General features: G+C 44.7%; 1 protein-coding gene across 5 annotated transcripts in view; it reads left to right on the top strand.

Moving 5' to 3' along the window:
• Positions 1-12,201, top strand: part of TERT (telomerase reverse transcriptase) — a 501,506-nt gene that overhangs the window by 433,996 nt on the left and 55,309 nt on the right. The window lies entirely within an intron of this gene.

The raw sequence follows: 12,201 nt of genomic DNA, 5'->3' as shown, positions 1-12,201 counted from the left end.
GTGGGAGCTCCTCCTTTTCCCCTGTTGCTGACTCTTGGGGTTTCCTCTTCCTGAGACGCCACGTGTAAAAGGTGCTATATTTGAGGCAGCAGGTGCTACGCTGGTGGGGTGGTGAGTCGGTGGAGTCCCTTCCCCTCTCTTCTGCAGGCTCTGCGGTGTCCTGGTGTTCCGGTGGTGCTACCTGTACAGGTGGTTTCCCATAGCAGTGATTGCACTTGGTGTGGTGGGTCCCCCTTCGTCCCCTGTGGAGGCTCAGGTTTCCCCACCTGACCCCCTCTCAGAGGCTGCAGGTCCCTTGGGGCCCCAGCCATCCTTTGACCGACTGACGGCGGTTCTAGAGTCCTTGTTTTCTCCAGTGGAGGTGGCTTTTTGGCGGCATACTAGCAAGAAGCTTCCCTGCCTTCCCCTGCTTCGTCTGTCTCCTCAGATCCTGAATCTGACTTGGCTGCCGCGGACGTGGCCCACCCTGCGGGGTTTGCGGCTGCGCTCCCTGACTTCTCAGATAGTGAGGATGATTCCTCCACATTTGTGGCTGCGCATGAGAAGGCGCTGGTAGACGTACTGATTGCATCTGTGCAGGAAACTTTATAAATGGAGGATGCAGCTGCGGCGGAGGTGCCGGTCCTCTTTTGGCACCCACCAGCTGTCTGGTGTCTGTGTGTGTTTCCTCACCCCTCCTAGTTTGACAAATTTGTCTATAAGGATTGGGAACGTCCAAAATGTCCCTTTGTGGTCCGAAAACACTTTGCTGTGAGGTACCTCCTCAAGAAGTGGACAACTCCACCAGTGTTGGATCCCCCTGTCTCTATGTTGAACAAAGCAACCATGATTCCAGTAGAGCAATCTCCGGCTGACAGGAAAGTGGAGTCTCTGGCCCGCACTATATTCACTGTTGCGGGTTCGGTGCTTAGGCCAGTCTTAGCCATTGCCCTGGTGTTGCAAACGCTAACAGAGTGGGCAAAGCTGTTGCGCCGGGATCTGGAGGGTGAACAGATTCCCCTGCCTTTGCTGAATTGGCGGATCAGTTGGTCCAGGGGCTGCAGTTTGTCTGCGATGCCTCCTTGGACGCAGCTCCCTTAATCACTAAGCTGTCTCAGCAGTGGTGCTTAGGCGTGTATTGTGGCTTAAGGGTTGGTCTGCGGACCAGACTTCTAAAAAAAAGCTCTGACTGATTTACCCTTTCAAGGCAATCGTCTGTTTTGGAAAAAAGGAAAGTAATACTGCGCTAGATTGTATATAGAAGCAGCAACTAAAACCATCTAATATCTCTATGGTAAAAAACTTCAAAAATAATAATAATAAAGTTGCGCTATAAGCAGATATAATATTCATTTGAAGGATTGTACATAGTATGTATACACAAATATCTAAATGTGATATGGTGAACAGTAAATTATAACGTGAAAAAATGCAACCACCTCCCAAATTGCAATAAATCAAACATATCGTAATGTCCACAATAGGTTGTAAATGTAGCATTAATGAATGTGTAGACAGGTGAGTTCAAAAATGGGAGATGATACAGATGAAATGCTAGAAAGCTCCCTGGGGCATGGATGGTGGAAGGATGGATCACAGTGTCAGAGTGGTAATCTGTGTGTGGAGACCCTTACCAGAAAAGGTGGACCCCCTCCAGCGCATGGTCATTCGAGCAGACAGATTACCCTCTGTAGGGGACTGTAGGACCTTCTGATAAGTGGTGTCTCTGGTCCCTGAATCACTTCAAATGACGGATGGAGGTGTCACACAGGGATACGGATAAAACCCGAAAACGATAACTTGTCTGGCTCTGAAATGAAACCACTCGGGCTCCAGGCCCTGAGTGGAAAGGCGAGAAGACAAGGGACGCTGATTGTGTAGTAGATCTAAAGCACTTTATTCATAAAACATGCGGATACCCGCAGATGACATATACGAACAGATAAAAAAGCCGGCTGGACAAACGAAAAAACAAAACACCCGCGTGCCGGGGTCACATGTGGCGTGATGGCGTCAGCACAGTGCACCGCCCTACATGTTTCGCAATACCTTGCGTCTTCCTGGAGTACGGGCGATGTGCTGAGCCATCACTCAAATGACGTACGGCCGCAACCAAGCCTCGTTCTGACTCGGGCGCCGTATTAGATATGACAAATAGGTGGAACGCAGAAGGGAGCCAGACCTCGATCTGATGATAATACTCTTCATGCGGGATATGCCTGTGTTGTCACGGGCGCCATATTTAAAAAACAAATACAAATAAAAATTGGATAAAATACAGAGGGGAAACGGATATCAAGCTAATCTTTATTCCCACACATAAATCGGTACTACTATAATTAGAAGATGCATAACTTCATACAATACTTGAAGATTTTTCAAAGGCTACTATTTGTATGAAGCAATTAAAAAGTATGAGAATTATATGCAAATAAAAAGGGCCTGAAAGACCAATGCAATATTAGAAGGGATATAAATAATTCTCTTTATTGAATAAAAACGGGGTCAGGATCCCTTCTATAAATAATTAAAAGTACAACCAATGGAACTCCTATCAGACAATTCATACTTAACAAACAGCCAAAAATGTCAGGAATTATCAATAAAAGCATTGATTGTCTACATTCAATCCTGAAGGTCTAAGACATTTAATTTTGTAGATCCAATTCATTTCTAATTTAGAGATGGCCCGTCTTTTAGGACCCCCTCTCCAAGGTAATCTCAATCTATCTATACCTACCATAGATGTACCCTTAGGGTTTTGTTGGTGGACTTCTAGGTAATGTTTAGAAAGTGGATGGCCCTTAAACCCTCTCCTAATGTTACCTAGATGCTCATTAAGCCTGACCTGCAAAGGGCGAACCGTACGCCCAACATACTGAAGCCCGCATGGGCAGGTCAGGAGATACACTACACACGGAGTGGAACAGGTGACAAAGGACTTAATAGGAAATGTGTTATTTGTTTTTCTAGACCTAAATTCTGTTGTTTTCCTAGATTTGATAGCATTAATGGAATAAACAGCACAGTTGTTACATCTATAAAATCCAACTAAGTTATGAAAAAACATGGGCTTATATACAGGTGGATTGCAAACAGTAGGGGCCACTAATTGTTTGATAGGAGAGGCTCCCCTAAATATTACACATGGCTTGTCAGGGAGTACCGTGCCAAGCACAGGATCGTTTTTTACTATGTGCCAATGTTTGCCTATGAGTTTCTTCACAAAGAAATGCTGTTGGGAGTAACGTGTAATGAAAGGACAAATCAAATTCCCCGGTTCACGTTCAGCCATCCTTGGTCTGTCTACCAAAAGCGAATCACGGTCCAACATACGGACCTCCTCAGTTTTATTATTTAGAGTGGTTAAATCATAACCTTTATCACATAATCTATTCCTGAGTATCCTGGTCTGTGTTTCAAAATCATCCACTTGAGTACAATTTCTCCTCATGCGGATTAATTGGCTTTTGGGGACTGAATCTAACCATGGGCGATGATGGCAACTATCTCTGGGTATGAAGGAATTTCGGTCAGTCGCTTTGAAATAAGTGGACGTGACTAAAGTGTCATCCTCACTTTGAATATTCAAATCCAAGAAATTAATGGTGTGCTGACTGGCTTCATATTTAAATTCTATGCCTCGATCGTTGTTGTTCAAGGAGGACATAAACAACTGTAAGGACTCATGGGTGCCATCCCATAGGAGGAGGACATCATCTATGTACCTGGCCCACAGGACCAACTCTGGTCTCTTATTGGCATAGATGATGTCCTCCTCCCACTTGCCCATGAACAAATTTGCCAGGCTGGGGGCAAACTTGGCCCCCATGGCTACACCCTTTCTCTGGACAAAGTATTTATTTTCATGCCAGAAAAAATTATGCGTAGTAGCATACTCTAAGAGTTCCATAACAAGCTCTTTCTGTTTAGAGGGCAAAGTAGCATCCTTTTTTAGGAAGTATTAAACTAACAGACCCCAATTGTGTGGGATTATTGTGTACAGGGATGTCACATCGGCTGTGACTAGCCAAAGGCCCTCTCTATACTCACAGTCCCTTAAAATATTGATCGTGTGCTTCGTGTCCTTGATGTAAGCGGGTAGAGAACTACCAAGCGGTTGAAGGAACCCATCAATGTATTTCCCCACCCTTGCGGTAAGGGAATCAATCTGTCAATTATGTCATCTGTTTTGGGTTACCCTGGATGACATAATCAAGAGTGTCACGGGGGGGGAGAGTACCTTTCTTCCACAGTCTAAAAAGGGGAAGGAGCCTCGTACGCCGACCTGATGCGTCTGGTCGCTGACGCCCCATTGGCGACTGCCTCTCAGGGAGGATCTACTGTCCCAAGGGCCGATCTTCCATCCTGCTTTACAGTCACTGGCTTTGTCTGGTTACAAGATAGAGTTCTGGTCTTGTCTCCGAAAAGATTTTTCCTTTCTAATGTGCGTCTGTCCCCAGACCACTTGCAAGCCCTCCGTGACGCAGTGAAAGACCTGTTGCTTCAGGGGGTAATTGTCCCGGCTCCAGTGTCAGGGTTTTATTCAAATCTGTTCACGGTCCCAAAGAAAGAGGGCACAGTAAGCCCAATTCTGGACCTCAAGGTCCTGAACTGCTTTGTGCGGGTTCGGAAGTTCAGAATGGAGTCCACTCGCACTGTGGTGGCATCCCTTGATCAGGGGAACATTCTTGCTTCTATCAACATCAAGGATGCTTACCCACACATTCCAATATGTGCCCAACACCATCGATTCCTCAGTTTTGCTGTGGGAGAGGAGCACTATCAGTTCATGGTATTACCCTTTGGTCTCGCCTTCGCTCCTCGGGTCTTCACAAAAGTGTTGGCCCCGGCACTGGCTTTGCTGCGTCAGTGGGGGATTGCGGTTCTGGGCTACCTGGACAACCGCTTTCTGTGAGTGGAGTCCTCTGCTACCCTCCTGGGCAACATGGAGATAGCTATTCAGACTCTGACAGAGTTCGGTTGGCTTCTAAACTACCAAAAGTCTGCTCTGATTCCAGCCAGAAAATTGGATTATCTGGGCCTGACTCTGGATTCCGTGTTCCTTCCCATGGACAAACTACAGAAGTTGCATGCTGCGATTCATTTACTGCTGTCCAGCAGATGGGCCTCCCTGCAGATTTGCTTGCCGGTATTGGGCCTGATGGTCTCTACCTTCGAGGCGGTTTTGTTTGCACAGTTCTATACGAGACCCCTGCAAAAGAAGATCCTGGCGAAATGGGACAAATGTCTGGGGTCTCTGGACAATCCGATTTGGCTGAGCCAGAACACCAGGGGGTCCTTGGTCTGGTGGCTTCGCTCTCCAGATCTTTATCAGGGCAAATCCTTTCTCTCCTTGTATTGGACAGTGGACACCACCGATGCCAGCCTGTCTGGGTGGGGAGGTGTCCTGGGCCTGAGCTCCGCTTAGGGTCGCTGGAGGAATACAGACTTACCAATCAACCGCTTGGAACTTCGGGCGATCGATTTCAGGGGCTCCCGGTACGGATTTAGTAGGACAGTGCCACGGCGATGGCCTATATCAATCACCAGGGAGGAACAAAGCGTGTTGGCGGCCTTGGAAGTAGCCGGCATCCACCGGCGGGCAGATCGCTCTGTTACGGTCATCTCCACATTCCAGGAGTGGAAAACTGGCAGGCGGATTACCTCAGTCGACAGGTGTTGGACCACAGGGAGTGGTCCCTTCACCGGGATGGGTTTCATCAGTTACGTCTCCGATGGGGCACTCCCGAGGTAGAACTGTTGGTGTTCTGGCTCAACAGGAAGGTACGGAGGTTTGTGGCCAGGTCACAGGATCCTCTGACGGCCAGTATCGTCTGATCTGTGCCTTTCCACCTCTCAAGCTTCTCCTGTGACTTTTGCCCAGGATCGAGACCGTAGGGATTCCGATCATTCTAGTGGCCCCGAACTGGCCTCGTCAGTCTTGGTACGCCGACCTGGTGCATCTGGTCGTTGGCGCCCCATTGGCAGCTACCTCTCAGGGAGGATCTACTGTCCCAAGGGCCGATCTTCCATCCTGCTTTACAGTCACTGACTTTTGATGGCCTGGCTGTTGAAAGTCAGGTGATGAAGGATAGAGGTTTGCCTGCGTCGGTGGTCCCGACACTGCTAAAAGCTAGCTCTAGGAAGATCTACCACAGAATGTGGCAAGCGTACATTTCATGGTGTGAGTCGATTGGAGTTCACCCTCATTCCTTTTCGGTGGCTCAGATTTTGACCTTTATTCAATGGGGTGTTGAGCAGAAACTGGCTTTGAGTACCATCAGGGACCAGGTGTCGGCCTTGACGGTCTTCTTTCAGCATCCCCTGGCCTTGCACTTCCTGAGGCATACCTTTTTTAATCAAGGGGTTCGACATCTGACTCCACTGGTGCGGCCTCCTCTACCGCTGTGGGATTTGAACTTGGTGCTTTCAGTTCTCCAGAAGCCTCCCTTTGAAATATTTGGGCGATTCCCCTGCTTACTCTGTCTCAGAAGGTGGCCTTTTTGGTGACTATCGCCTCCACTTGCAGGGTGTTGGAACTGGTGGTGTTATCTTGATGTACTCCTTACCTGGTGGTCCACAAGGATAAGGTGGTTCTTCGCCTATGTCCGTCGTTCCTTCCTAAGGTAGTCTCTAATTTCCATTTCAATGAAGACATTGTGTTGCCTTCTCTGTGCCCCAGGTCAAAACATCCTAGGGAATTTGCCTTGCATGCCCTGAATGTGGTTCGGGCGATTTGGGTGTATTTGGCAGCCACTTTTTGGAGGTCTTTTTGAAGGTCAGACTCACTGTTTGTGATCACAGACGGGCCATGAAAGGGGCTGTCCGCTGCTTCTTCTAAAGACAGTGACTCAGGCCTATTCTGTCAGGGGTCAGGTTCCTCCTTTCCCTGTTACAGCACACTCTACCCGGGTGCTTAGTGCTTCTTGGGCCTTTTGTCATCAGGCGTCAGCGGCGCAATTTTGCAAGGCGGCCACTAGGTCGTCGGTGCACACTTTCACAAAATTCTACAAAGTGGATGTGCTGGCGTCTGTGGATGATTCTTTTGGCCGCAAGGTTTTGCAGGCTGCTGTTTAGAGGATCTAACCCTCTTGAGGGTGTTTTGTTCAGGTTGGGCTCCAGTTGTTCTGGTTGAGCTCCTGTTACCTTGTTGGCCTTGGGATTTTTTAGTTTTATTTTTTGGTTGCCCCCCCCACTTATGTTTTGGCACTGCTTTGGGACGTCCCTATGGTTCTGAATAAAGAAAGGCTGTGTCTGTCAATGAACGGAAGAGAAAGTTCATTGACAGTCACAGCACCCACCCCTCTAAGGCGTTTTGATACTTCTGACACTGCTTGTTACTAAACTGAAGGCTTATAACAGAGAGGTGGCTGTATACCACCTAGGACTGCCCATAGGCGTAGCCAAGTCTTTTTTTTTTCTGCCTAGTGTCCTACTCCTGTAGGGGACAGTATAACCCTATGGTTCTGAATAAGGAAGCGCTGTGTTTGTCAATGAACGCAAGAGAAATGGATTTTACGGTAAGTCAAAAATCCAATTTTTTCTGCGTTTTTCTTACCATGTTTTTGTGTGTTTTAACATGCAGTTTTGGTGTTTTTCATGCTTCATGTATTTTTTGTGGGAGGAGTAAACTGGTTAATAAAGTCAAAACCCTGCCTAAAACATAAGAATAATGTATGCACATGTGTTTTTCATGCTGTTCAGTTGAAGGCTATAGGGCCAGAAACAGACTATCCCCCCCCCCTGAAAGGGGTCCTCACTGAGCAGGTGGCTAGTAGGGTTAATGGGGAGAGTGGAGGGGTTAGTCAGTATTATCAGGTAAGAAGATGGGTTAACTGGTTCCTGACCGCCTCACGTACTTTTACTGCTGCAGAATGGCTCTCCTGGGTAAAATCCTTTGCACAGGAGAGGCCCCAAGTGGCACGCGTGTGCCACTGCACAGCAGGAGACCCGATGAGCATTGCACACAATGAGAGCCAGTGCAGGGATTTGTGTGTAAACACACAAATCCCTGTGCTGTCAGGGGAGAGGAGACCGATCGTTGTTCCTACTAAGTAGGAACAACGATCGGGTCTCCTCCCCTAGTCAGTCCTATCCCCACACAGTTATAACACACTGAGGGAACACACATTTAACCCCTTGATCGCCCCCTAGTGTTAACCCCTTCCCTGACAGTGACATTTACACAGTAATCGGTGCATATTTATAGCACTGATCGCTGTATAAATGTCAATGGTCCCAAAAATGTGTCAAAAGTGTCCGATCTGTCCGTCGCAAAATCGCAGATCACTGCCATTACTAGTAAAAAAAAATAATAAAAATTCCAAAATCTTTCCCATAGTTTGTAGACGCTATAACTTTTGCGCAAACCAATCAATATACGCTTATTGCGTTTTTTTGGGGTTTTTTTTCCAAAAATATGTAGAAGAATATATATTGGCCTAAACTGATGAAGAAATTTGTTTTTTTTTTTTTTTTTTGTTTTTTTTTTTTTTTTAATTGGGGGGGATATTTATTATAGCAAAAAGTTTAAAAATATTGGGGTTTGTTTTCAACATTGTCGCTCTTTTTTTTTTTTGTTATAGCGCAAAAAATAAAAACTGCAGGTGATCAAATACCAACAAAAAAAAGCTCTATTTGTGGGGAAAAAAAACGCAAATTTAGTTTGGGTACAGCATTGCATGACCACGCAATTACCAGTTAAAACAGAGCAATGCCAAATTGTAAAAAGTGCTCTGAACATTAAGGGGGCAAATCCTTCCGGTCCTTCAGTGGTTAATCAGCAGTAAATGCTGACAGTAGGTTAATACCTAATAGCCAATGCCACATGAGCATGGTTGTTACCATAATATTAATGCCTCAAATGCAAAACATTATTGTATAGAATTAAATGAATCAAACATGAGTACATGTATTTCCTATGTATGATTGTGGGGGCTGAAGTGGTTAATGTAGTTGGGTGGGTATCAAGCTTAGAGGTGGCAGCCCTGGATGTCACTGCTCCTCCTAACAACTGGGAGAGCAGCCCATCTAGTAGGGGTGGTGAGGGGAGTGCAGGTAGGCGTAGACAGTTGGTGATAATAGGGGATTCTATAATCAGAAGGACTGATAGAATAATTTGTCGCCAGGATCGCCTCAACCGAATGGTTTGCTGTCTCCCTGCTGCCAGGGTTTGGCATGTGGTGGACCAGGTTGGTAAATTACTGGGATGGGCTGGGCATAACCCAGCTGTCTTGGTCCATGTTGGAACCAATGACAGAATATATGGAAGGTGGAGGCTCCTTAAGAACCAGGTTGAACAGTTTAAAGAACTAGGTTGCAAGTTGAAGGGAAGGACCTCCAAGGTGATATTTTCTGAAATATTGCCTGTGCCATGCGCAACACAGGAAAGGCAGGGGAAGATTAGAGAGCTGGATGCATGGCTAAAGAACTGGTGTAAGAAGGAGGGATTTGGGTGGAGCGCTGGGCTGACTTTCATTGTGGTGCAACCTATAATCTAAAGATGGTTTGCACCTAAAGGGAAGGGGGTCTACTGTACTGGGGAGAGGTTTATGGGAAGGCTGGAGGAGTAATTAAACTAGGATTGTGAGGAGAGGGTCAATTAGATTATAATGGAGCAGACAGGTCAGACAGGGGTGAGCACCTATTGGTTAGTGAAATGGGGAAAGATGAGGGGGAGGGCTATGGCAGATGATATGAAGGTTCCTATGTTACAAACAACCATTGGAAATTGTACTATTTATACTAAAATAAAAAAAATGCAACATAAGTTTGCAAAATGTGACAACAGTGTTTGTTCACCAATGCCAGAAGTCTGCCAAGCAAAAATATGTGAGTTGGAAGCTCTGGTGCATGAGGAGAACTATGATCTAATTGGTATTGCTAAATCTTGGCTTCATTCTTCCCATGGCTGGGCTATTAATATTTCTGGCTATGCTCTCTTATGGAAAGACAGAGTAAAACAGTGGGGTGGTGGTGTCTGTCTCTATGTGAGAAGTGATCTCATAGTGAGTGTGAAAGAGAACCTAGTTAATGGAGAGTGTGATGAGTCTGGGCGGCTCTCTAATTAGGCGAAATAGGCGGTGGCCTCAGGCCTCGCAGTCATAGGGGCCTCGCACAGCTGGTTTGTTTAACTAATCAGAGAGCCGCCTCATTCAGCAGCAGAGATCTCCGTCCCGAGTCCCCTCGCTCTGCTACAGGGAGAGATAACAGGCGGCAAGTGAGACCTGTGATCGGAGCTCACCTACATCTCCGGATCACAGGCAGGGAGGGAGAGCCGCTCAGTAGAGCTCTGACAGATCTCCCCCCTCCCCCTTCTGCCCGCACAGCCAGACAGAAGAGGAGAGAGAGCTTCTGCTCCTCCTCCTCCCGCCCTCTCCTCCTGTGTCTGCCCCGCCCACTCTCCTCGGCAGTGTTCTCTGTTCTGCCTCACAGAAGGGGATGTGTGGGCGGGAAGATTCAAGCTGGAGCCCAGCAAAGAAAAAAGGACAAGGGGAGTCTGATCCATCCAGTCCCTACTGCCTCCCAGTAAGTACATTGATTGTAGGGGATGCTCTTCTTCCTTCCCTTCCATCTCCACCCCCTTCTCTTTCTTTCTTTCCATTCTTTTGTCTCTTTCTTTCTCTTTCCTTCTTTTTTCCCCATCCCCCTCTCTTTCTTCTTTCTTTCTTTCTTTCTTTCTTTCTTTCTTTCTTTCTTTCTTTCTTTCTTTCTTTCTTTCTTTCTTTCTTTCTTCTTTCTTTCTTTCTTTCTTTCTTTCTTTCTTTCTTTCTTTCCATTCTTTCTTTCTTTCTTTCCCCATCCCCTCTCTTTCTTCTTCTTTTCTTCTTTCTTTCTTTCTTTCTTTCTTTCTTTCTTTTGTTTCTTTTTCTTTCTTTCTTCTTTTCTTTCTTTCTCTTTCTTTCTTCTCTTTCTTTCTTTCTTTCTTTCTTTCTTTCTTTCTTTCTTCTTCTTTCTTTCTTCTTTCTTTCTTTCTTTCTTTCCCCATCCCTCTTTCTTTCTCTTTCTTTCTTTCTTTCTTTCTTTCTTCTTTCTTTCTTTCTTTCTTTCTTTCTTTCTTTCTTTCTTTCTTTCTTTCTTTCTTTCCCATCCCCTTTCTTTCTTTCTTTCTTTCTTTCTCTTTCTTTCTTTCCCCATCCCCCCTCTTTCTTTCTTTCTTTCTTTCTTTCTTTCTTTCTTTCCATTCTTTCTTCTTTCTTTCCCCATCCCCCTCTCTTTCTTTCTTTCTTTCTTTCTTTCTTTCTTCTTTCTTCTTTCTTTCTTTCTTTCTTTCTTTCTTTCTTTCTTTCTTCTTTCTTCTTTCTTTCTTTCTTTCTTTCTTTCTTTCTTTCCATTCTTTCTTTCCCCATCCCCCCTCTTCTTTCTTTCTTTCTTTCTTTCTTTCTTTCTTTCTTTCTTTCTTTCCCCATCCCCCTTTCTTTCTTTCTTTCTTTCTTTCTTTCTTTCTCTTTCTTTCTTTCCCCATCCCCCCTCTTTCTTTCTTTCTTTCTTTCTTTCTTTCTTTCTTTCTTTCTTTCTTTCTTTCTTTCTTTCTTTCTTTCTTTTTCTTTCTTTCTTTTTCTTTCTTTCTTTTTCTTTCTTTCTTTCTTTTTCTTTCTTTCTTTCTTTCTTTCTTTCTTTCTTTTCTTTCTTTCTTTCTTTCTTTCTTTCTTTCTTTCTTTTTCTTTCTTTCTTTCTTTCTTTCTTTCTTTCTTTCTTTTTCTTTCTTTTTCTTTCTTTCTTTCTTTCTTTCTTTCTTTCTTTCTTTCTTTCTTTCTTTCCATTCTTTCTTTCTTTCTTTCTTTCTTTCTTTCTTTCCATTCTTTCTTTCTTTCTTTCCTTTCTTTCTTTCTTTCTTTCTTTCTTTCTTTCTTTCTTTCTTTCTTTCTTTCTTTCTTTCTTTCTTTCTTTCTTTCTTTCTTTCTTTCTTTCTTTCTTTCTTTCTTTTTCTTTCTTTCTTTCTTTTTCTTTCTTTCTTTCTTTCTTTCTTTTTCTTTCTTTCTTTTTCTTTCTTTCTTTCTTTCTTTCTTTCTTTCTTTCTTTCTTTCTTTCTATTCTTTCTTTCCATTCTTTCTTTCTTTCCATTCTTTCTTTCTTCTTTCCCCATCCCCCTCTCTTTCTTTCTTTCTTTCTTTCTTTCCATTCTTTCTTTCCATTCTTTCTTTCTTTCTTTCCCATCCCCCTCTCTTTCTTCTTTCTTTCTTTCTTTCTTTCTTTCTTTCTTTCTTTCTTTCTTTCTTT

Source organism: Aquarana catesbeiana, linkage group LG05, assembly GCF_042186555.1.
Source record: "Aquarana catesbeiana isolate 2022-GZ linkage group LG05, ASM4218655v1, whole genome shotgun sequence".
In the NCBI taxonomy this organism is placed as follows: Eukaryota; Metazoa; Chordata; class Amphibia; order Anura; family Ranidae; genus Aquarana; species Aquarana catesbeiana.
Note: the sequence above shows the minus strand (reverse complement) of the source record. Positions and strands in the feature narration are given on the sequence as shown.